This window comes from Lagopus muta, chromosome 8, assembly GCF_023343835.1.
Source record: "Lagopus muta isolate bLagMut1 chromosome 8, bLagMut1 primary, whole genome shotgun sequence".
NCBI classification, from domain to species: Eukaryota; Metazoa; Chordata; class Aves; order Galliformes; family Phasianidae; genus Lagopus; species Lagopus muta.
This window is the reverse complement of record NC_064440.1, coordinates 25,923,013-25,948,268: the sequence shown is the minus strand read 5'-3', so window position 1 is coordinate 25,948,268 and position 25,256 is coordinate 25,923,013. Positions and strand designations below refer to the sequence as shown.

The window sequence follows — 25,256 nt, the reverse complement described above, 5'->3', positions numbered from 1 at the left end:
AGTGCTCTTTTCCCTCCTGCACGTTACATGCCGTGTTGCAACAGTCAAAACAAGCAAGCTGCAACTACAAACTGAAGCACTGTAGTAGAGTATTAACTTTGCTGAAAAGGAACTAAAAACATTTGTTACAACTACATTTGCTGTTTTAAAATTTCATTATCCAATAGGACTTGTAGAAAATATCCCACTGAGCTGTAGTTAGCCCACCCACTGTGTCCTGGCCTGTGAACACCAGTGGTTCAGTGAGCAAAGCAGTCAGCTATAAAATGCAAAACTTTCCTGTTCTGTGTTAGGTCTGTGTCAGCGGGAGGGATGTGTGTGCTGTAAGGTAATCCAGTGGTAAGCAGTTCTGCTAGATGTTCACAAACATGACGGTGTTCTCCCATCAGCCAGGTAAGTAGTGAATCCATCTCTAGAAGAGGAGCATGCAGGAGTGACACTTTGTGAGAAGCAGGTTACTGTACCACAAAATAGAAAGATGTTCTGGCTATTAAATGATGTGAGTTGCTTGGCTAGGAGATGATTTCCATAATCATTCATGGTGTTGTGTTCTATCTGCAGTAGATTGCAATTATGAAATATTTTCATTTTGAATAATAACATGGCATGAACAAAATGAATTCTATTTAAGTATCTCTGTAGGCATGTCTGAATATCCCTCTTTAATTCATAGCCTTCCACTAAGATAACCTCGAACTAATCAGAGCTTTACGAGCTAATCAGCTCATAGTGTCACAAGTGGCATAATGCAAGCAATTATGCTCTAACTTCTAAATAAGAAGAAGAAAAAATCAAGTTGAACAATACCAGACTTCATGAATTGATAATAAGAATTAACAGAGGATCTTTGGGAGAATATGTTAAATCTCTTGCCTTTGCCCTTTCTAGGATGTGATAGAAAAACAAGCACACATACAGGTTTGTTCACCCAGCTGATGGCCAAACACCCACACAGCTGCTCATTCACTCAGTCCTTTTAACCTCAGTGGGATGGGTGGTGAAAATTAGAAGAAGAAATTCAAGAAAATTTGGGTTGAGATAAAAACAGCTTAGTAAGTGAAGAGGATTAAAAAGCAAGACAAGGGGAATTGCTCACCACCTCCCAGAAGCAGACCAATGCTTACCCAGTTCTGCATCCTCTTCTAATCAGATCTGTTCTCAGTTCGATCTATTCAAAATATAACTTTGCAAGTCAAATCAGGTGAGAGAGGAACCTTTGAAAGTAAAAGAAAATAGTAAAAACTCCACCACGTGTTATAAATGGATAGTATCATGCCAACTCTGTCAGGTAACGTCACAGATGAAGCAAACCTTGTTTCCCTAGAAAGTACATCAACACAAGCTCTACTGTGTTTAGTGTTGATAGGGATGATTTCCTTGTGCCCATTAGGCTGCTTAGAAGACAGTCGCTAATTCAGTGAGAAATTCTATTGCATTAAAATTATGTTTGAGGAATAGAACAATTAGATTTTGCTGGTATATTTTTGCTTTTCTGCAGAAATAATGCCTTGAAGAGGGAAGATCAGGATAGGGCTGGGATGTATGCAGTCTGCTCAGCTTTGTAGTTTTAACTTTGGAAATGAGATTGAAATCCAGTGTGCCAGAAGAAAGTATGGCTGAGTTGCAAATGCAGTTTCCTACTGCTTTGGACAGAGCCCGGGGTAGCATCAGAATTTTTTTGTAAGCCAAGACATTCTGCATGCTACTGGAATATTAAATCTTATAATTTTCAGGTATTTAACTTTTTGTTTAAACTCAAAACAGAACTGTAAACGAGAAAAACGCACATTTTCAGCCATGAATATAAGTATGCTTCTGTATACTACATAGTGTCCTTTAGCATTGAGTTCTATCAGTTTAAGTCCCAGAGATTAATGAGATTTAGGAGTCATTAGAACTGTTATGTAAGCTTTTAAGATTAGGATTTACAGTCCTGAATCCCATACCTGGAGGATCTGAGGAAAAAGTATCATGTGTTAGGTCTCCAGTAAAAACAACTGCTAGCTAAATATACTAGAAATGGCAGAGTTGGTTTCTGCTTCAAGAGTTGACAAATTACAATCTGAACGTGGAAATGTGCTCTCTAATGTACTGTAGAACTAAACAACAGCCTCCATTTACTGCATTAGCACACGGCTGGAGGCTGGCCCATGGGGCCAAGACTATGTGACCTGTATTTACAGTCTGAGGGCATTTGCTGGAATAAAATCTAAGGCATCGATTCTTTTCACGTGGATTTCTTCAAGAGTAATGCATAGATACTTCAAAAATAATGCTTCCTATTTATTTCCATGGAAATCACAACAGCTACAAAGACCACAATAACGCTATTTGATAGAGCAAATTTTCATCTGCAAAACTCTATTTCTAATACAGTCACTGCCATTAGCTCTGCATTTTTGCCAGTGATGAACAGGAGCCTGCATACTGTGCTTGGCACTAGTGGAGGTGACTTGCTGTTGCCACTGCTAAAACATACTACCCACTACCTCACTGTGCTCATATCCACTGTTCGGGGTCATAAATGTTCAGCAAGTGTCAATAAATGTCAGTGGGTGCCATTTTTTCCACGTAGAGGAATTAAATTCCACACCTTCACTTCATTTTCACTTCCATGTCAGATGCCATTTTGTCAGCCTGCCCCTCTGCTGCCTTCTGTTGCATGGCAACAAAATTGAATGGAATATCAATGGAAAGGTACTCTCTGCCATGCCACCAACATCCACCTCTGGTGTTGTGGGCCAACATAATAAAATAGGAGGTATTATTTTCAGAGCAGGCCATGTATATAGACAGAAAAATTGTGAAAAAATTCTGTCTTGTATCCTTTAAAGGATTTATTAATGTTTAATATAAATCCCTCCCTTCTTTAAATCTTCTGTATTGTCTTGCTTTCTTCCCCTTTCTGTTGTCAAATATTTCTTCCTCCTTCTGTTGTCAAATAGCTTGATGTATAAACACTTATTTCTTCCTTCTCAGCACAAAATAAAGCATCTCTGTCGGCTCTCAACCATGCAATATTGTTATCACGGTTCTAAGTGTTATTCCTTCAACTGGGTCATTATAAAGAACTTTATTGATTGCATGTCAGTGATGTGAGAATAGTTGGTGAGATATTTTATTAGTCTTTTTGAATTTGTGAATTCCCATAATTCCAGTCTACGTGAGTGATACGTTTATTCCTTTTACAGAGGATATATAGAACTAGATACACCACTTGAGAATGTTTTTTGTTGATTTATGTTCTCAGGTTTTATAATAGGCATATGTGTAGGTGAAGTAGGAAGTGAACTGCCAAGTATTGGATGTTAGAGGACTTTTGGAAATAGGTGAAGAAAAAACAAGACAGTTTCCCATCTGCCTAGAGCAGTGGTTGCAAGACTCACATAGGAGTAGTTGTAAACACTGTGGTTTGATTTTTTTTTTTTTTTTTTTAATTTTTTTTTTTTAAGGTCATGTAAACTCAATTAAAGCCAAGTGCTAATGAGAAAAGGCACAGAGTCTATTATGCTCAGTCTGGCTTGCCTCCCTCTTGATGTATGTGGTAGCTCTTCTCAGCTGCTTCAAAGCTATTCATTTAGGGCCAGTAAGAAAGGTTATTTGTACTTCCCTTAGATTTATTCAGTCTCCAAATGTCTCTTAAATCTCTGTCCCTTATGGTTACTTATCTGTCCAGCATCTCCAAATGATCTCCTTTAAGTCAGACCCCACCCCATCTCTTGCCAGATAATGGACTTAGAGGCATGGAGGATATGCTCACACTGGACTAAAAAGTCAAGATCATCATTATTATGTTCTGTGGCTATTCTGCATCATCATTCTAGTTTGCTGCCTGATGAGGTGTGTCTTTTTAATCAGGTTTTCATGTATAATATCTAGCTCTAGACTTCTTTTCGTTGTGTGGTTTGGATATCCTTCCTGTTTTTCTTTAGGTTTTTGTGAATAACTTTTGCCTTTGCTGTCATACTTCTTTATGGCTGGAAGCCACTTAATTCCTTTGGTTTCTCCACGTCTTTATAAAAATAGACAGCCAACATCCACAGTTATCTTTGCACAGCATTTGTTTCAGATTAGTGGTTTGAGCAACTGGATACCAATTTCACTCTATAATAGCAAGGAATCTCTGTAACCCTTATTTTCTTGTGGGAGCAGCGTTGCACTGACCTACTCATACCTACTGCTTCATCAGGTTGTCCTTGCCCAGTTTCAGGTGTCTTCATCATTCTTGGAGAAACGGTTCATTCCTTTTTCTCAGGTCAGTTACAGATTCCCCTGCAGCTTTTCTGCCTTTCACTTTCTTTGCATAGTTCTAGGTTTAAAAGATTTGTGTCCCATTTTACATGAATTGAAATTAGTCATACAGTTTGCACCTTTAACCTTTCCTGTACTCAGTGGATTTGTAAAAAAGGCAAACTTTAATGTTTTCCTTTCCTTGGCACCTGTGATTTTTTTGAGCTGCTCTCTCGACTTCTCTTGGAGAGAAAACATCTGCCAATTTTCATCATCTTTATAAGAAAAGGAAAGAAAATGAAACATTTCAGTCACTTTTAAATGTTTAAAATTAAAAACTGCTATTGATCTGTGCACAATCTTTAGTGTACAGTCTTAAGTATGGAAGGTGCGTTACGGAACAGCCCTAAGTTCTTCATGAAGTTCTTACCCAAATCCAATTGGAAAAGTACTGTGGGACAGGAAAACAATTGTGGAGGGATCATGAATTTTTTGGCACTGGTGAGGTTGTCGCCTGGCAAGTTAATATAAACATATTACACTGTAAAGTACTTTTTCTGTGTAATTAATGTTGTGGAGCTCTTTGTGTATGTTCTCCTTTGGGTATTCAAGTACAAAGCAGAGCGCGAGTTTTTGTGAGAACTCTACAAAGAGCTTGAGCCTGCAAGAAGCTGAGATAATAATGAAAGCAAAGAAAATGCTGCTTATGAGATAAGTGGGGAGAAGGGGACTTTTTAGTCAGGAAAAAAAAAAAGGCTGAGTGAGGATAAAAAGTTAAAATAGTTCTAAGCAGTGCAGTGATAAATTGTCCTTGTCTACCAGATGTGGGGAAATCAGCTTAAGGTTCAGGAAGGAAAATGGAAGATTGGGATGAGAAAAGATCTTCTAATTATTCCAGCTCTGAAAAGCTGGAGGCTGAGGAACTTCCCTCGCAGGTGCTGGGCAGGCACCTGCCAGGATAGAGCAGATCGGTTCTGAGCCCATTCTGCCTCCTATCTCTCTGAGGTCTCTGTTCTCTTCTTGTGCAAACCTAATTTGTAATGGGCCACTATAGGCAAAGATATCCCAGTTGGTTTTTGCTGTTAGAAAAAGCTGATTCTTAACAATTATTATTTGAACAAGAACAATATAAAACTTCTGTTTTTCTAATTTCCCTGTTTCTTTTTCTAATTGTTTGGATGCTCAGCTTAGGGATACTTTTGTGGGTTTCTTGTAGTTGTTCAGCTAAGTATGTTTATATTCTTTCACAATTTATTTTGACTTTTGCAGTATATTTTTCTTCCTTTTCCAGCACCTGACAGCATCAGATCAAATGAAAATATTATTTCTGATTTTCCTAAAGTAGTATTTTTATCCATTGTGGTGGTACTGAGAACCAAGGTCAAAAATGAACAAATTATTTTAAAAAGATGGTATGGGTTGGAGGCAGTCTCCCAGTTTTGATTTTGCATACATCACAAATTTTGAGGTAGTCTGTCCTGAGCCTGTTTAGGCTGTGCTAAGTTATTCTGATGTGTTTCCCAGTGCTTCAGACAAGTAGAGCTAATGGGCCCTTGCATGATTCAATGTTTCTATGCAACAAACAGGAAATTCTCTAGTTTGTGCAAATGACAAATTTGTCAGCTTTTGTTACAGCAAACAAAAGATTGTCTGGAGAAGGATCTGGAAAATGGGAAGAAATTTATGCTGATACATGTTGCTTTCATTGAAATCTCTGGGTAACTGATCTTGCTGAAAGCTGCTCTGTATTTGACTTTTTAAGTTGAACTGTTTGCAGAGTACTGTTCAGCATACTGTCCCTTCTAAGGAGCATTCTGAGTGCCCAAGTAGCAGAAGTGTGCTAGAACCATATGTGCTATGTTGAGGTTGCATTTTAGGGGAGAGAAAAATGGAATAATACCATATTTTATATGTACATTGCAAAATGCTAGGAAATACTATGTTAGGAAAGCCAAAATTCAGCTCTTTCCCTAAATTTTGGATACATAGTCATAATTTCTTTTTTTCCCCCTTTTATTTTATATGCACATATTTGAGTTTATATAGAAAATTATAGGAATGTGTTTCTTCCCTTCATTTATGTCATGCTCAGGACAATAGTTTTTGATTTGTTTTAGTGGTGGTTTTAAAAATGTGTATTTTCCTGTGTGCAGGGAGTTCTGAATCCCAGACTTCTTGTCCCTCAAAACTTGCATTCCAACAATGCAACAGGTAAGTTTTCATTAATTACTAAATACTTCGTGTTTTCAGCAACTGGGGATAAAATTCTCCCCTATTGAAGTCAGTTGCTTTCACGGAGATATATTTGATCCAAGTTGTTGGGTTGTTTTCTCTCCAAGGATAGGACAGAATAATTTTTCCCTGAGTGATTTATTTACCCTAGGCTGAAAAATCTGCATAAAGCCTTGTTAAAGTTCTTCTAAAGTCTGTAGACTTTCTTTCTAAAGAAGTAGAATGAGCAAGATCTGCAGAGTCTAGCTTGATATTTCTCCATAATACACTGTTTGGATAGAAGGCTTTCGTGAGCACTGAGAACTTAATGCAACACAGGCCTGCCTTCTTTCAAACTCTCTCAAGCTCAGGGTAAGCTCAGCCAAGGCTAAAAAAAAATAAAATAAAAAGAACAACTTTCTCTACTCCAATTGTCTCTCAGGCTGTAATGTTTCAGTTCTGCCGCAGGTACGGAGTCTGCCCTTTACCCAGTGGCTGTTTGGTCTTAGGGAGTTGTGGCTTTTATCAGGTTAAACACTCAGTTATGGTTTGGCATTTCCTGTGTTCAAACCCTGAAACATTAAGATCTTGAACACTGAGAAAGAGGAGATCAAGGTGAAAGTGTCTGGAAACTGGGAAAGTTGGGTGGAGAAGCATTGGTGCACGTTTGCTCTCTTGCACTTTCCTAAGCATCAGTGACTGTGTGTGAGAGATGGACCTGTGATCTGACGCTGTACACTGATGTTAAAAACTTCAGGTGCTCTCTTCTGGCTGAAATGTCACTTCCTCAGATGACAGGAGTCGACTCTTCATCTTTAAATTCTATAAATAAGTATGTATCATGCTTGCCATTACCAAGCGAATAACTTCTATAAGTCACAAGGCTGAAAACTGCACCTTTAGTCCTGGTGTGGCAAACTGCCCAGTTGCCAGGGTACAGGGTGAAATCCTGGTGGCACTGATATGCCCATTGACCTATAGATCTATCTGTATTATTTTCAGGGGACAAAGTGTTCAAGATAGGTTCAAAATTTTAGTGCCTTGTTTATCTTTAAGCTCATCTATTCTGAATAACAAGTGGGAAATAAATACATTAATAAAACAAATTATGTAGGAGATGTGACGTAGTAAAGGAACCACTCCATCAGAAATCTCCCACTGCTCTGATCCGCTGTGAAATAATGGCATTACCGTGTCTGGTATGATGGAAAAGGGTCTCGCTGACATCTTACAAATACTGCTGGTATGTGCACTGTTAACATTCTTAGCATGTGTGTTTTTTTCAGAGTTCATTTCTGGAGTGATCACTGTAATTATTATGAAATACAGACAAGAACTGGCAGTAGTTGTAACTGTAATGAAAAATAGTTTCGAGAACCCTCACAGAAACTCACTATATATGAGCAGCTGGCTGGCAATAAATCTCACCCCTTAAGTGAGAGTTGAATGTCTTTTATTTGAAGTCATATTTAATCAGCTAAGAGTAAAAAACATCAGAGAACGTTATGTTTAATTGATACTTTAAATGATTAATAATGGATGAAATTTGGAGGTTTGTACTTTTCCTTTTAAAATTCAGTGCTCTACTTCAGTGGAAGTTTGCCTGAATAAACATTAAGTACAACTGATCCTGAACCTCAGAATGTGACCCAGTAATACTTACCACTTATGTGGTGCTTTAAACTACCAGAGCTCTTCTTGAACACAAAGGGGATATTGAAGTGAGCATAATTTGCTCAATTAACACGTTAAATCTTTGCTTGCAAGGCAGTCAGAGGCCCGCTGTGGTTTTTGGAGAGGGCTTGCTTACAGATTCAGCAATTTACATTATGTTGAGAATCCCATAGAGGCTGTGTCCAAGTAGGGGACTTGATGGACCTTTACTCCTCGTGGAATAAAAAAATCACATGGTACTTTTTCAGCTGGAAAAATATACTAACACATCTGCTGCTGCAGCTGGAGAAAATAAAATCATAATGGCTTATCATAGATTGCTAATGTTTTCACTTGTCAGAATACCGTGATTTTTCCTCTGAAGTTGAAACCACAATGGTGCTTAGGAAGGCCACTTTAGAATGCACTGTCTGTGCAAACAGGAGGAATGTTAAAGGTCTAATTAAAAGCGTAAGTCTCTGAAGTTGATTAGAATGGAGACTAGGCCTAATTTCCTGCAGGATCCATTAAAGGCAGCCACGGCTGTAGGAGAGAGACAAGAAGGATGAAGAGCCACTGTATTTAGATGGGGAAAAAGAAGGTGCACTAGAGTAAGAATCTAATGGAGTGGAGGTGAAGGATCAAGATAACAAAGGGAAGAGAAAGTAGAAACCAAAGAAGGGGGAATGTTGGTTTTGGATTTCTGTCATACTGAAGGCTTACTGAAGTGGCCCTGCTGGGGCTCAGCTAAGAAGCATTTGGTTAGAGCTCGGTGAGTGGAGGCAAAAGTGCCAGATGCTTTTGCACAGACACTTTGGATAGTTTTCACACACCACGTTTCATAGGTGAGATGGAGCCACAGTGCTAGCAGTGGCCCCAGGCAAAATCACTTTCACACTACAGCAGTATTCTTACTGTCTGCTTATGAAAGCAGTTTTCAGTTCTTCTGCCCAGCACTCTTGTCCTGAACATCACCTTGTGGCTGTAGCTGCTGGTGGCTAGTTCCTGCCAAAGAATTGGCAGGAGCAGTGATGAGAAGTCACACTGTTCAGTATGGGCTGGGAACAAGACTTTATCTGTGCCTATACCAGTTGAAGAGATGTGCAGGGCCCCATACACCTGTTTTTTAACCTGTGAACAGAAAGCCCAAATATTTCTGCTTCAAAAATCAGCGTGACACAATTGGGTTTGCTTTTAATATCTCTTTTGATGTCATTCCTGTGTTATTGTTATTAGCAGCAATCATGCTGCTTTTCCCTTCATCTGGAGACGCGTACACACTGATACCAGCTTCATGTATTCCTAGCAGCAGCCAACTGTGTCATCACGGTTGCTCAGCCATTCAACTCACTGTGGTTATGGGTTTGATGGATTACAATCAGGATTTTGATCACAGAGCAGCTTTGCAATAGCAATGCTGAGAGCGACAAGTGATATCTTCCTGAACCCATACTCTGGCAAGCAGCTATCATTTCTTCTTACTTGACCACTATGCAGCTTTCTATCTTGTTAATCACGACACTTTGATAAGGTGATTGTAGCCAGTTGCTGGTATCACTGGAACAATATCAGAACTGCATTTTACTGTGCCTTGAAGTCTTAACTTAGATTTTATTCTAACTCTGTTGTTTTCTCCCTTCATAAATCTATTTTTGAGGAAATACGTATACACCTGACTTTTTTCATTGCCTTTGCAATTTGGGCTTTTGTTCTTGAAAAAAACAGCTTATTCTATAATTAGGTTAAAATTAATGACTGCTTCCTAGCCTGTGTCATTACAGTTCATTACTTCTGAACTTGGGGCTTCATATCATACTAAGTTAAGTTTGCATTCCATAATTTATAGCTGTTGCTTACAGACACACAAGTGCATTGCAGGCATTTTGTGAGGTCCTCTTCATCATTTGTTAATGTAGGGTACACACAGACCTCTTATTTATCATTTGGAAGATAAATCTTTTACAATTCTGACACAGATTTAACAAATTTACAGAGTTCTGGAGATCTCGTAAGCAACAAGTGTAAACCCTTTGAATACTGAAGCAAGATTTACGCAGTAGAAAAGTTCACTGAAGTACTTTGTTTCTATGGGCATTACTCATCATTTTGAGAGGTCAGTTAGAAATGCCCCCTCTTCTTCTATTTCCATTTTTTTAACCAAGTAATAGACAAGGTGAGTTTGATTTGCATAGTTGCCAACCTTCCTCAGTTGTCCCTAGTATGGAATTTATGTAAACTTGCTTTCTGGTGAGAAAGTTATTTGTGCTTCTGCTTGGTATTTTTAGTCTAATTCCATGAGGTGTAGGAGGCAGAAGAGAGTCCTTGAAAGTCAGCTTGACAGCCCCAGCAATTATTTGTTCACAATGGAATATTCTCTTCTGTGACTCTTAAAGATCTTGTTGACAAGTGAGGTTCACAAAAGCAGTACATTACTTTTTTTTCCTTAGGGAATTCAGTCTTGCCAGTTGTGGAGTTGTACCACTGGGCCCATCGTTTGTAGAGATCAAGATAAACTTTCTGTACTGTGTCTATAAAACAATGCTGGCTGTTACTGGAATGCTTATTGCTGCTGCAGTAAGTGCTGAGTGCAGCAGCACAGTGCTGAGGGGTGTGGGAATGGTGGGGGATTGCACGTACATTTTCTGATTGTTTTTTTTTTTTTCCCAATACTGAATATATAGTTTAGAGTTCAAGTGGAGTCTTTTTTGTGACCATGAGCACTGATGCATATTGAAAAGCAGTGTATTTTAACACAAAAAATCTGTTTCACTTCTAGTGATGTATTTAAAGCTGGGAATTGGTTAACAAAGCTTGCAGCTTCCTTCTGTCTCCTCCTGGCTCTTCTTTCTCCGTCTCCCTCTGTTTCTGCTGGGTAGTTAACTCTTACTTTGCTGTAGACATAATACAGCTTATCTAGTGTTTGTGATATAATGGAGAGAATGCAAAGTGCTTTGCTGTGGTGTGATGAACTCAGTAGGATAAACTCAGGCAATATGACAAGTTGTACAAGAGGGATCAGGTCATTCAAGTAACTGTTTCCTCGAAGGCCTTCACCAGCATGAGTAGAAAAAAACATCCAGATCTTTCATGATGCTCACACCTGCACACACTAAACCTTGTGGGAGGGTGTGTGTGTGTGTGGATGGGGCAAGGAGCCCCTTTTCTTTCCACTCACAATTACTCCTTTTTCCTCCAAATGACTCAATTTTTCTCTGGGGCTGAGTCATCTCTGCTTTGCTATAGCCACATTTAGCTGGTTGTTCTGAATCTTGATTCTTTTGATGCATGTTGTATTGCTGCTAGCGTAATATTAGTGTTCAGGTAGCCTTACAAAAGAACAGGGTGTTTTTCTGCCTTTCCTTTTCATTAAATTTAATATCAGATTCAGCTTGCATGAGACAGTACAAAATTTGGCCTCAAATGTTGGTATCTAATAGGATTGTGACTTTGGAAGCTGACTGGCAGTTCTGCTGGCAGATGAAAGGATGGGGCGGAACGAAATTGTCTTTGCCTCTCTATCTCTGCAGCAGTAATGGCAACAAAGTGCTGATGTAGTGTGTACGTCTGTCTGAGTTTACTCCTTACATATCCTTCAGGGAGAGATAGTCTGGAGTATAATAACAGTGTCTTTCTCCTAAAATTTTGAAGTTAGTCTAAGCGTTTTAATTAATAAAGAATTATATTCTTGTACAATGAGATGTGTCATAAGTAGGGGATGTGTTCATTACCTTCTACATAATGAATACATAATAGGACTACAGAAATGCTGTGTGAACCCTGTTACATGAAGTAGGGCTCTTGCATGAGGAATGACCCCAAAGTTTTACTTTTATAGTGTACATGTGTGCAGTTAAGTGGCTTTGCTCTTACATAGTGCTCAGTCACGGAAATGCTTTCCTTTTGCTTTGGAGGAATTTGTATTCTACTGTGTTGAGCTTCGCTTGAGCCTCCTCCATATGTGCTTGGCATCATTCTGAATTAAATCTTAAGTTATCTTGGTTGTTTTTGGATCACACTGCTGGCATTTTCTGTCATGATCATAGTGCTTACATATATTGTTGTCAACTGATCAAACCTTGTTTCCCCTTGTCTTTTCAGTCTCTGTTAGTTTCTTCTGTACTGAGCTCCCACGTGAGGCCAATCAGACTCCGGACTGAATTCACTTTGGAGAAGTAGGACAGGATTTAATAAATAAATGCATTAATTTAAAACTCCCGGTACATAATTAAAGGTTTTCACAGAACTGCAGTATTTATATACCATGTCTTCAAAGCTAGAGTGGTTTGCTCAGTGGGCTGTGACACAGTACTGAGTTTGCATGTTTTGGAATTGCAGTGATGCAAAACAGAAGGGCTTTTTTTTTTAACTAAATTTTCTTCAGTCAACTTGTTTGCTTTACCATTAATGCCCTGAGTCTGCTGCACATCTTGTAAAGCTGAAAGGAGAAGGTGTTCTGACACCTCTGTGTCAAAAGAGCCAGCTCTCTCACAGCTCCTTGGTGATTTGTGCCTGGGCAGGCTGAGCTGTTTGCTCTAAAATGGAGACTGTAATGTTCGAGAGCTCTCATCTAGCATATGAACACAGTATGAGTCTGTGGTCTCAAACAATTCCGTATACAGCTGTGGAACCCCTTCTGTTCTTGTTGCTTTCACCTTTACGATGCGTGAAGACCTAGTGCAAAAAAGTAAGGAAGGACCAAAGATACTGAGCAAGGTTTATTCACACACGGCTCCAGCTCTGAATTGCTGCTGTGCAGAGTGCCTCTCTCTGGAGCCCTGGGAACCGCAGTCAGGAACAAGCTGAGGTTGTGCTGTGCATTGCTCCAGCAATAGGTGCCAAAGTCAGAGTCAGAATCCCAGGACCTGGTGCATCGTAGTGCATTGTTAGCTGTGTTTGTTTGGGGGGTTCTGGTAATTTTTCTTCTAGGTTTTTGTCCTTTGCTATTTAATTATCCTTTTCATGACTGATTTCCTGACTTAATCTGAATGTGCATAAATCTCCACCGCAGATTTATCATCCCTATAGAAAGCACTTTCAGAGTGATTCTGCAGCTTCTCAGAAAAGGGACACTGTTGGAAAATGAAGCTTTCAGATCCAACAATAAGGCTACTATTATGCTGATTTTTGCCAAGCCTTCCCTCATTTCTTTCCCATTTTATACCAGAGCGAGCTCAAGGCTTCTTTTTGTTTGTGTTTGAACTTCAGTCATTCTTAAGTGTTTACGACCCCACTCAAGTACACTCACTCTGAAACCCCCAACACCATGAGATACAGTGGCATTGTTTCTGGAAGCAGAGAATGGTTGTGTTGGGTTCTTTTTTCACCTTTGTGTTTCTGTGATTTTAACAGACTGTTTCCCAATTTTTAAAAGGAAAAAAAGCTTTCTTAGAAATTGTTCTTCGGCTGTCACTCTCGTTTGAGGACTTTGCATTTTCAGAGAAATGTGAGATCTCAGAGCAGCAGTTTTAATTATCTGCGATATAAATAACCTCACTGCAAAACAGATTTTTGTTTCCATAGCATACAGTCTGCGTGCTCATAACCATTTAATCAAATTCAGGCCTTGTCTGAGTAAATGAATAGCCACTAGCTACGGCTTGTGAATTACCCTTTCTAAATTTGACCCGTACGTTTTGGAGCCAAAAGATGTTTTTTTTTTCCGTTTCACACATCCAAATGCAGGAGCTTTTCTATTTATATATATACTTTTTTTTTTTCCTTCTGAATGTTGAATATAGCTACCTGCTGATACCATGTAGAAAAGCAGCCTCTATAGTTTTTAGTCCTTTCTGACTGACTGTCAGAATTTTCTGTAGCTATCATAAATCTTCTTTGTCTTTCCATGGTGTCACTCCACATAACACTCCCTATGATCCACACAGGTCCTTGAAAGGACCTTCTGCCTTTCCACTGCTTGGCAGTGCTCTCCTGAGCTGAGCATATAAACATCTATCTCCTGAAGATATATCTCTGTTCATCGCTTCTGGTGCCTCTCTTTGAACTTTTTTTTTCCACTTACGTTGCAGTTTTTCATTGCAGTTAACAAATGCCAGGATAAAATGTTATCATCAGCCCTTCTCCGGGCTTAAAAGAGCCATGTTTCTTTTATACCCCAGATTAGCAACTGTCTTACAACACAAGCAATGTAATTTGCTGTTTTCCCTATCTTCACCCTTAGATCCTTTGCCAGACCACTGTGACTGCACCAGTTTGTTTGCAAATTTCTGTGTTGAATCAGTTTCTCCCTGTTGCAAGCCAGGAGCGGTTGTGTGCCAGGGGAATTTCAAGTGATTTCATTTAGTCCCAATTAAAAACTTTAAATTACTGATTCCAGTACAGAAAAACACATGCTCCCTTGTAGACACGATTCCAGGTACCTTTCCTCTGCCCTTCCTGCACTCTGTTCCCCCACAGCATGTGACTCCCGGTCCCTCTGATGAGGCAATGGGCAGTGTGGGAGAGCAAGGTCAGTGCATGGTGTTTGTTTCCCTCAGTGCTTCTCCTGCTCTCGACCCTCCTGTCCTGGTGTCTCTTGCATCTTCTGCGTGTCTCCTCCTCCTCAAATGTGTTCGTGCAGAGGCAGCAGAACCTTCTCCAACTGCCTTGTGTTTGGCACACGGTGGGGCTGTTTTGTCTGGTGCAGAGCTGCTGGAACCAGCACAGGGCATTTGAATATGCGCTTATTATAAAGCATCACCAGGTGCCAGTTCCATTCTTTCCTGATGGTTTCCCCAAGGTTGCCCATATGAGCAGTTTCCTTCAGCCAGCTTTTGGACACCTGTGGGCTTTTGTTCCTTCCTTTCCCTTTTCTTTTTTTTTTCTTCATTTGAGTTTAGTACCTCAGTGCTCAACCTCAAAACAAGTACTATTTCTTGGATTACAAAAAGAAAATTAGGAATTAAGTGATTTCAATGCACAGAGGGTATAAAACCTTTACTGGCAAATACGTAAAAAGTAGATGGCTGAATTTTTAACTTTCCTAAATAAACTTATGGTTCAGCTAAAATAACTTTCTCTCAGTCACTACTTTTTAAGAACTCTAAAGATACAGAGCAAGGTTGCCACACAGGTTTTTCTTCCTCCGCTTTGTCGCAGAAAAACCTGAGCTATTCCTGGCAGTTCTCATTTTTTAGGTCATTCTTCATATACCATTCACCGTCACTGAAATTAATGAGAAAATAAAAGGAGTGACCTTTGGCTGAGCACACACAGTTTATGCATGAGCTAAACAGCAGGATTCTTTTTCCCTTTTCTTTTTCCCACATTCTCTTTCTCCCTGCTCTCCCCCATCCAAATGCAATTTGTAAAGCCCTCAGAGCCTCCATCCTGTGTGTTTCCACTGCATTCCTTTGGATGAGTCTCAGGCCCATGGTTCACATCTGTTCTCCCGTGCAGGAAGTTCGGCAGCATCCTTGATTTATGGACATAATGCTCTGCTCTCTTGAACTTCAGAATGGTTTCCAGAACTCCCAGGCAAAATTCATGCAGCTTAGGGAGTAGATAGGTGTCAGCAGTGCGAGCAGGAGCACTCTTGGAGTGCAAATGCAAGGCTGGAGGTTCCAAATGATGCTGTTTAAAACAAGCCTATGTTTACCAAGGATCTGAATACTTTTGAAGATAAGATTTTGAAAACACTTTGCTTTCCAAAGAAATGTAAATTCCGAGCTTGTTGGCTGCACCTGAGCATCTGCTTTGCACCCAGCTTTTTGCAGGAGATGGGAGAACCCTTTGCAGCCAAGTAGGGCAGGAGGGGCCGAGGGTGGTCTGCTGGGGCACCAGAGCCGGGAGGGAGATCCCAGCCTGTGGCATTTCCACATTGCAATCTGGGGAGTTGGCTGAAAGCAGCGAGGGCTGACGCTGCCTCCCAGCTGTGTTGGGAGGCACTCTGGTGCCGTTTTGCTACTGCCCAGGGAGCTCACTGGTCATGGGCAGCAAGAGGGAGGTAAGGCTCTGGGAAGAAATGCTGGGACTGCCCAGCTCGACGCCTGCACGAATGAGATCTACTGTGTGCGTGGGTTAAGGGTACTGCCAATGGCGGCGTGGGACACCGATGGTGATAGGAAATCCAGATTCAGTTGTTTACAGGAAATTTGCTGCGATTTCCCGTAGCTCCTGCGCGTTCCAGTGTTTGGCCGCGAGGGGATCGTAATGTACTGCTCCTTCACCTTTGTGCTGACAATCCAGACCGCTTTTCTGTGGAGCATTTAGGCACTGTTTTAAATCCTCGATAACTGAAAGGGTTGATGCACGCTCTCACGTTCCGACGCTCTCCAGGAGCGCTCACGGATAGGAAGAGCCACGCGCCCGCACTGATTGACGTCGCGCGCTCCGCTCTGCTCCGCTCAGCGAGAAGCGCTCGAGCTGCCGGCAGCGGGGCCGGCTCTGCCCGCCGTTCCTGGAGTGCACGTGCGGTGCCACAGGGGCGCGCGCGGGCCGGGGAACGCGGCGCGGCAGTTGCCGGGGGCGGCGGCCGTTAGCGGGGCGGGCGTGGGGCGGCGCGCGCGTGCGGGGAGGGGCGCGAGGCGTATCCCGACGAGCCGCCGCGCCACCGCAGCGTCCCGCGGTCGCCGCCGCCTGCAGCCTTCATCCCTTTCTCCCTTCGTCCCCCAGTGAGGTAAGGTGGCGTCCCGCTCTCCGCCCGGCACCTGCGCGGCGCGGTGGGACCCGGGAGCGGCGCCGAGGAGGCCCGACCGCCGCCCGGAGTTTCTTGCCGCCGGGCCGGAGAGGCGGGTACTCTGGGGCCGCTCGGCCGGCGGCACGGGGACGCGGCGGGGTTCGGCCCGGCCCCGCTCTGCCCGCAGCCGCCCGCCCTCCCGCGGCCCCGGCGGGCGTGTACGGAGCGGAGCCGCGCCGTTCCGGGCCGTTCGGCGGCGGCCCCGGCCGTCGGTGATAAACCGCGCCCGGGAGCGCGGCGCCGGCTCCTGCCGGCCGCAGCCCCGGCTGCCTGGCGGCCGAACGCGCTGAGGCGGCGCCGCGTTCGCTTCTGTAGCGCTGCTTTGCGCTTCCGCGCGGACCGGGGAACGCCGCGGCGAGGGCTGACACGGCGGCGGACGGACGGAGGTCGCTGCGCCCTCGCCGCCGTCCCTGCACAGCCGCCCAAGGCTTTTACTCGCCTGCGCCGCAATCGTTGCCCTGAGGTGCTAGGGCCGTTTATTCTTAACGTCTGCTGTCTCCCTTACCGTGCCTGCACGACGCGTTGCGCGGCTCGCTGGTAGCAGGAGGGCTGGCTGTGTGTTACCTCAGGCGCGGTGCGGCGCTGCCTTTGCTGAGCTGTAAGCGAGCGGCGTACGCCTCTTCCCCACCCTCTGCCCCACCACCCTGCGGTGTGAATCACTAGCGGGCTGCTTTCCCTGGCAGAGCTGAGAGGTGCCGCGGGTAATCCTTCTGTTTCGTTGCAGGCCACGTTCCCCGGATCGGTTTGGTTGATTCTAGCTTCAAAACTCCTAAAGCTTTTTGTGCGTAGAGGGAACTGTGGTTTTTCTTGTGGGAATTCTTTTCTGGTAACTTTTTGATCTGAATTCCCTGTGTATGTTATAGAGCATCTTTCTCCCTTTTCTTCAAAATGCAATTATTCAAGGAGACTAAAAACTTTACAAATAGAGTGGAAAAGAACGTTGTTTGCCAAATGTCAAGGCTAACCGGGGACGGATCTGCGCTGGCTGTGAGAGGAGCCCTGTGGGCAGTGACCTGTTGAATGTCACTAGCTGGATGGAGCCTTCTGGCTGCCCTGAGCAGGGCGCTGCACCCCGGCCACCATTGTTTCTGTGGATGTGGTCAAAACGTGTAAACATGGAGTGGTTTCCAGGTTGGAACAGGTTGAGCTTTGTGAGGCTTCATCTCAGCCTGCTGGAGCTGAATGCTGCTGCTAGGGTGAGCGTTCTCCAGCAGATTGTGGTATGGGAGCTGAAGAGATTTGGCCTTTTAGAAGAACAGCAAGCTCTGTTAAATGTAAGGAGATGCCAGTCGAGATAATGATTATACTGTGTCAGGTGCTGTATAAACATATAAGAGGGCAAGGTCACTGCTCTGGAAAATTTACCGCTTAGGCAAGCATTGTGATTAAGATGAAGGAAATGAAATACCCTTTGAAATGTTTTCAGGACTGCTCCTAGCCAAAGGGTCTGCTTCCACAGCCGTGAGCACGGCAGCTGTTCTGAACTTCATTTACCCGGAGAAGGAGCATGAGTGTGAGGGTCTTTGTGTTGTCTGACATCTAGTAAAGCGCCTAAGCATTCAGTGCAATGCCTCTGAGTGCAGTCTGTGTTGGAGTAGGTTTGCTTTTCATTCTAGATCAGTTTTTCTTTCCTGGTTTTATTCAAGGAAATGGTAACAAAGCTGTAGCAAATCACTGACTTGCTGTTTTCTAAGTTTTAAGAGAATCTGTAGCTGGGAATAAATCCTATGGTTTGGGTCAGTTTTTAAGAGGGAATGCAAGACTACAATGTCTTGAACTGAGTTTCACGTGTTCTTTGAGCTCTCTTGTAGCAATAGTGGAATTAACAAAGCCGTGCCTTGTCAGTAGTTACAGCTATTAATTCCCCCACATCATTGCATTTGTGTTCCATTTCACCCATGTGTTATTTCTGTTGTCATTCTAGGCCCTGCATTTAACTGTGTGTTTTCAGTGCCCAGGTCTTAGAGGTCTTTGAACGCTGTTAAATGGTGTTAGTCATCCAGGATAGAAGGAAATGCTCAGGCATCACCTAAAAACAGTCTGAAGTGGTGCTCTATGCATCCAGAGGAAAGGCCAAACTCCTCACTGTAAACTGGAGGGTTTCAAAAGGAAAGTGTGTAACTATTAGGAGCAGGAGGCAGTGAGGCTTTGCACAGAGAACAAGGGAAGAAAAACAACTAGTTGTTGATTGTAATTAACTTGCAGATAACATTAAGGATTTGCTGTCTGTGCTGATCTGGAGAAATATGCTTTCCCACAGCTATTGCTGTTATCTCCTCCGTCCTCCCTGGTTTTGTGTTCTGTCCCCATCCTCATGCTTCTCCACCCTCCTGTCCTTTCTGCCTTTCTCAGGTGCTTCACTGATTTTCTCCTTAAGTTTTCTCCTTCCTGTAGGAAAGATGTAAAATGGTTAACTTCAGTAGCAAAGTGGCTTTGTTTTAGTCTAGACTTCTGCTGGGAAGTTCTGCCACCTTCTTCCTGCTCATAGTTATTTGGAAGGGTTGTTATATCAAATAACTTGACCCTGAACTTCACTGAGATTAGCAGGGGGCTGCAGAGCTCCCGCCTGTTTGATTCTGAGCACCTCAATCTTCTGGAAGACAGTGCAGGACTGTTCTGTCTCTGTGTTTGCCATCCTGGGGATGATAAATGATGATGTACTTAATTGCTGGTATATTTGGCACGCCAGGACTTCTGTTTCCTTTGTATGTATACTTCACAGTTGGACTAGATGATCTTGGGAGGATCCTTCCAACTAACCTATTCTATTTGGCATGTTTGTGTGTGACTCTCACAACCGAGCCTTTGGCTCTGGTGTGCCATAAGGTATCACAGCAAAGCCTGTCTCCTCTCTTGGTGTGAGTTGATAGGGTGGTAGGGAAGGCTGCATCCAGCTCACAGCTGCAGTCTTCACCAGTAGTGTGCACAAAACATATTGCTTAGTTTCAGGAGGGGTTGTGAGAGAATGAGGAATGGAAAATTTGGAATGCTGTGGACTGAAAACCATTATTTCTGACCATTTCATTTCACAGCACGTGGGTGGAACAGATGGGTGAAGAGGGCAGGTCTAACAGCTGGGACTTTTGGTTCTGAGTGGAAGTGTGGTAATTCCCCTAGTTCTGCATATATGCATGAGAAGAAATCTGTTTTCGCTTATGAGCCTCCACTGTCTTTCCTGCCGAAAGTTTGTCTGTATGAGACTTGTTTTGAAACTCCATGATGAAATTCTGTGTGAATTCCATCTGGATCGTGCGTGCATTTACATGTAAGGCCTCAGAACTGAAGTGCGATTGGAGTGGAAGGAGAAGAGAATGTTTCCCTACTCATGAGAAGTGATCAGACATAACTGACCCCTGTTTTTGTGGTGGACTTCACAAACAGACTTCAAAATTAGTTGAGTCAAATCCCGGTTTCTCAGTTAGAAAAAATCTTTTTCAATGAGGAGGTCCCCATAGGAAATTTGCTCTATTACCAAGTGATTGTTAAACAGCAGTCACAATGCTTTGTTATTATCCTGGAGCAATTATACTTTTCTTAGACTTTGTACTTAAAATGCTTCCAACGATTTTTCACTTAGATGAGGCAAACAGTGCTGCAGACCCTAAATAGGGTTTTGGAATAAAGTCCAAGTTCTGTATGTATTTTCAACTCATCTTGTAAAAGAACTAATATAGAATGCCTGTCCATCCTTTGGGAATACAGAGAGATTGATCTAAAAATACACTTGGTATACCCACATTAGGAAAGGGTTGTAACATAACATTTTCAAAGCTTATTCTTTTCTTGGTTTGCTCTTAACTGGAGCTATACAGTTTCTCCCAAAGGCATGAGTTACAAATGAATCTGCAATACTTTGTGACTTCTAGTCCTTTTCCTTCAGACAAAAGGTCCTTTCAACGTGTTGTGGAATGGTTACTGATTTTCATGTGGTCATTCAAGAAAAGGATAGTGATTGGCCTTCATAATAGGCCTTTCAGCACCCTCTCTTGTGGCTTGCTGACTGAAAAGATGCCCATGGCTGGGTACTGTATCAGCCTTTAAATTACTGGTGGATCTAATCATCCAACTACTGAGGTGAGAGCTGAAAGAGCAAAAAAATAAAAAAATAAAAAAGCTTCACCCATGTGTGAATACCAGTACATAACAGCTCAGAACTGGAGACAGATCTTGGTCTGTGTAAACTGGTGTAGTTTTATTTATTTTGATGTTCGTTGGCTAAAGGCCTGCTTGGTTTTGTTCTGTTGTTGTGGGTTTTTAAAATTATTATTATTATTTTATTAAGTAGTAGGTAACTCAAACCTGATGTTTCCATGAGCTGTGTTCCTGTAAGCTGGCTGGCATGGTGGCAAGCAGTGTTATCTGATTGTGCTGTGCATGGCTGAGCGGACAGTGAACATGATTTCCTGAAGGTGTGACTGTCCTGTAAAGTCGTGGCTATGTTCTGAGTTAGCATTAAGGGAGCTGCTACAACTGTCGTGTCAGCAGTGCAGTCTCACTGAGCTGTTATCCTTTGGTGCTGGTGAGGCCTGCCTGCCTGGCAGTGCTTCAGAATAAACACCCTCTGCTTCAGGGTAGGTAGGCAGGTGGCCATTGCCCCAGCCTTGTGCAAAGTCTGCAAGAATTCACAGTGTTTGCTGAACCTTGCCTGGAACAACATCAAAAGATAGTATTTGTGCTTGTATGGGAGCTGCTGAATCACATCCTGAACCTCTGATTGACCACCTGAGGTGAGCAGTGAGTCAGCCCTGGGAGCACAGGTGAAGGCAGTTCACCTGTGCTACTGGAAGGGGTGGAGCCTTGCTCCCCATTCAGGAGCTGACTGCCACTGGGGAAGGATCTCTTTTTGGAGATTGCTCCTCTTGGAGTCTTCTTAGCGAGCCCAGGACAAGGGTAAGCTTTCTATCTGTTCTTCTTTAGCATGATAACCTGTTTAGCCTAACTTTCTTGTATACTTCTTAATTATAATATCCATATATCCATTGATTATACAGCGCCATGAGATGTTTCTCAGTGATGGTAATTCTTCTTGAGATTTATTGAACTAATTGTGTAGGACACTGGGACTTGTGATCTTCCGAGGTTGGGTGCATATGCCAATAAGAAGCATTTGGGCTTCAGGTGACTCTCAAGCATATGCTCAGATGGTCACTTCAGACTGAATTACTTCTTCGTAACATGTAAATAATGTTTTTCAGATTGTACTGGTTTATGTATATTTCCCACGTATGTCTTCTATTTCTCTTAAACTATTCACTTCTAATGTTTAAATGAATTTCTTGTCTGATGGTTGGTGCCTAATTAAATGTACCAAAAGCCTTACATGGCAGTCTGGGTATGTGGCACTCAGACCAAGTGGGACTGTGTTCAGAGACTGTGGTTTGTAGTAGCCATGGAAGAACCTGCAAGTGTCAAAATGCCATCGCTGCAGGAATTGCCACGCTGTGTTGACGGAGGGAATAACTGCCTTATGCATTCATGCTAGTCTGTATGGGATTTGATTTAGAACTTTCAGACTTGGTCTGAATAAAGTGTTGCCTTTTTGTAATGCTGCTTTCCAGTAATAACTTACTGCTGACTGTAAATTGTTTTGAGCTGGCTAGTTTAAGCTGTTGGCGTGAATTTGTGCTTCAGTATTAGGATCAGAGCACGCATTCCTTACTCTGGAGCTGATGAGGAGAGTGATAGCATGGAAGCAGAGTGATTGCACAGCACTCAGATGGAAATTCTTTCACAACTCCTGTGGCTTTCCGTGTAGCTGCTTTGCTACTGCACTGGGAAAAGGGAATCTATTTCTCATGAAAGTCCCTGAAGAATTTGAGAGCTTTTTCCTCCACAGCCAAGTTACATTGTATATAAGCATGGCAGAAGCTAGAAAGGGTGGCATGATGCATCAGGCTAACAGAGAGGTAGCCAGAGAGGCTAACAGAGAGGAGTGTGAAGGCAAGATGAGCAGAAAGCGTTTGGAAGATGGGCTCTAATATCGGGTGCATCTTATGGCTGACTGTTCTTCAGCTTGGTACACTTTCCTGGGTGTCCACAAAGTGAGGCAAATACAAATGAACTAGAGCAGCTGCTGTGGCTGTGGTTGGAAAGATCTGTAATGAGAGTGGAAGCTCCTGGGGGCTGGAAGGAGCACTGTAAGCCAGAGGGCACCAGGTTCTCATCTGTGGCTTTTGAGGTTCTCCTGTGGGAATGGGTGCTTGTGAGGTGGTAATAGTGTGGGATTACAGCAAAAGTGTCTTTTGTGTGGTGGTAATACAAGATCAGGGCTGGGTGTGTTGGAGGAAGCCTTTTGCTGAGCGGACACTGAGCTTTATAGCAGAACTTCAATTCTCTGGTATTTATCTGTGTGTGAAAAAGGGCTGTGGATAGCGTTCTATGTTATCTGTCAAATGCTTCATGCAGGAAATCAGCAGTGAAGTTGTACTTTTGTGATACTGGTGTTAATTCTGCATCTTGTCTTATGATCTTTTTAATATTTCTATTTATTATTCTATTAATTTCTATATATTATAATTCTGCTCTCATTGTACTGCTATTTTTGGTACAAGGTGACTCTAACCATTGAAGTGTTACTGATGTGACACTGAGTCTGCATCACCCCACGGCGTGTGACCTCGTAGTTTTTTCCTCTTGGAGGTATAAACCCTTTGTGTGTCTGAAAGATCTTGGTCCTCTGTAGCTCAGTTCCTGAGGAAGGGATATTTCCCTCTAAGGCCCTGTCAGCTCTTTAGCTATGTTAGCAGTTTTGCAGCACTTCTGATGTGAATGGAAGTTTGGCTCTGTGTGGGAATACTGCATGGAAAGCAGCTGTGGAGCAGCCTGCTGCCTTTCACTGGAGTGAGTGCTCAGGTGCTCCTGTAGTGCACAGTCCTGAAATTCCTGGCAGATCTGACCCTGCTCACAGTCCACAGAGTGAGATGAGAAGTGCTCAATACTGTGAAGCATTTTAGTTTATTTTGTAACAAAATGAGCTTACGGAAGTTTACAAAAATAAGGAAATTCTGAGCTAGGGCAGACAGTTGGGCATTCTGGAAAGTCACTCTGCTGTTGCCTGATCTCACAACAGATGGTCGTGGATGTAAATTCATCCATTATACTGCCATTCATTGACAAAGAGTGATGAGCTTACCTTTCTCTTGGCTAATGGGAGGAGCTGATATTCCCATGTTAGCATTTTAACACAATTTCCTTACGTTCTATCTGGCCCTAATCATATACTTTGCAATTTATCCTACAGATGGGGAAAGGTGGGAAACTTCTAATTGCCATCCTCATGCTGGGTTTTTGGAGGTAATAACTACAGAAAGTTTTAATTGGAATTGTATGCAGTTTGGTTCTGTGAAGATCAGACTGCAAGTGAATGGTAGCTTTCAATGCTTTTAAATGGGAGTTGCTGAAGAGTGAAACCAGATTAATGAAGCTATTGCAAGTGGTTTGTTAAGTAGAAGAGGGATCGTTTTGTGGTTGCAATATTAAACTGTAAAAGGTTAGTTATTACTGCGTTGAATCATATCAAAGGAACAAAGTAATGTAGATGCAATTACACTCAGTATCACACTGTCGAAACATTCACTATTTTAGTTGTACTGTCTTGAAGTTGAAAATAGTATCTTCTTTTTAGATGCTAGTTGAGGCTGATTAAATGTGCTGTGAATTAGAAAAAAGACAAACCTGCAGATTACTGTTACTAAAGACAAAGAAAGCCAGGATATTTTGTATCCCAGTACAGTGCTTAGTCCAAGCTCAGCTCTGCCTATCAGGCTCTGTTTCCTCAAAGTATTGCCAGGGAATTTTGGAGTCCTGCTTTTCAGAAGCGATGTTGTAGAGGGCAGTGGTCAAATAGCATCATAGACTCATAGGCCATTTCTTGGAGTGCCAGAAGTCCTAATGTGGGTGACTCATTTTGATACCTTGAACTCTTAAAGTGGGACTCTAAGGTCATGCATGAGAGCAAGGCACTTGCAGACATGCGTTTCTTTTGGCAGCTCTGTAGATGGCACGGCGAAACTACTGGAGCTGTTGCCAGCTGGCAACCAGTATGCTTTAGGAGCCTTCCTGTTAAGTGTGCTGGCTTTTTTTTTAATATGACAAATATATACAAATAACTATGTATATTAATATATTCAGATATACCTAAAACTTCATTGTCTCCTTTAGATTTCTAATACTTAACCATAAGGCTTCAGTGCTGAAGGAAGACCTATCAGTAGCTTCACATTTGTTCCTTTGAGGCCCAGTGTTATGTACCACACTCTTCCATAGCTCATGTTTCTCTCTTGCATTTAGAGTGTATTTGTTTTCAAGGGTGGGGAGCAACTGATCAGTTTTGACCAGAAGTCTGCACTTTGAGGTTTTTTTGGAAGTACTAACTTTGATTGTTGGGAACCAGGGTTGGTTTTCTTTTTAAAAGAAGGCTTAACACAATAAAGAACAACAGTTTTGCCTTCATCTGCTACCATATTTAAACATGAGGGATTAAAACAAT

General features: G+C 42.4%; 1 protein-coding gene across 5 annotated transcripts in view; it reads left to right on the top strand.

Annotated features, from left to right (window-relative positions):
* SPATS2L (spermatogenesis associated serine rich 2 like) overlaps positions 1-25,256 on the top strand; it is a 132,411-nt gene that overhangs the window by 41,045 nt on the left and 66,110 nt on the right. Inside the window, exon 1 of one of the 5 annotated variants that reach the window (XM_048952986.1) lies at positions 6,419-6,441. The exons of 1 other annotated variant lie outside the window; for it this stretch is intronic. The gene's annotated coding sequence lies outside the window, so the exon portion shown is untranslated. Of the gene's footprint in view, positions 1-6,418; positions 6,442-15,936; positions 16,037-16,597; positions 16,709-21,568; positions 21,659-25,256 lie in introns of those variants that run through there. 3 more of the 5 variants (XM_048952989.1, XM_048952991.1, XM_048952987.1) reach the window with 3 other exon arrangements.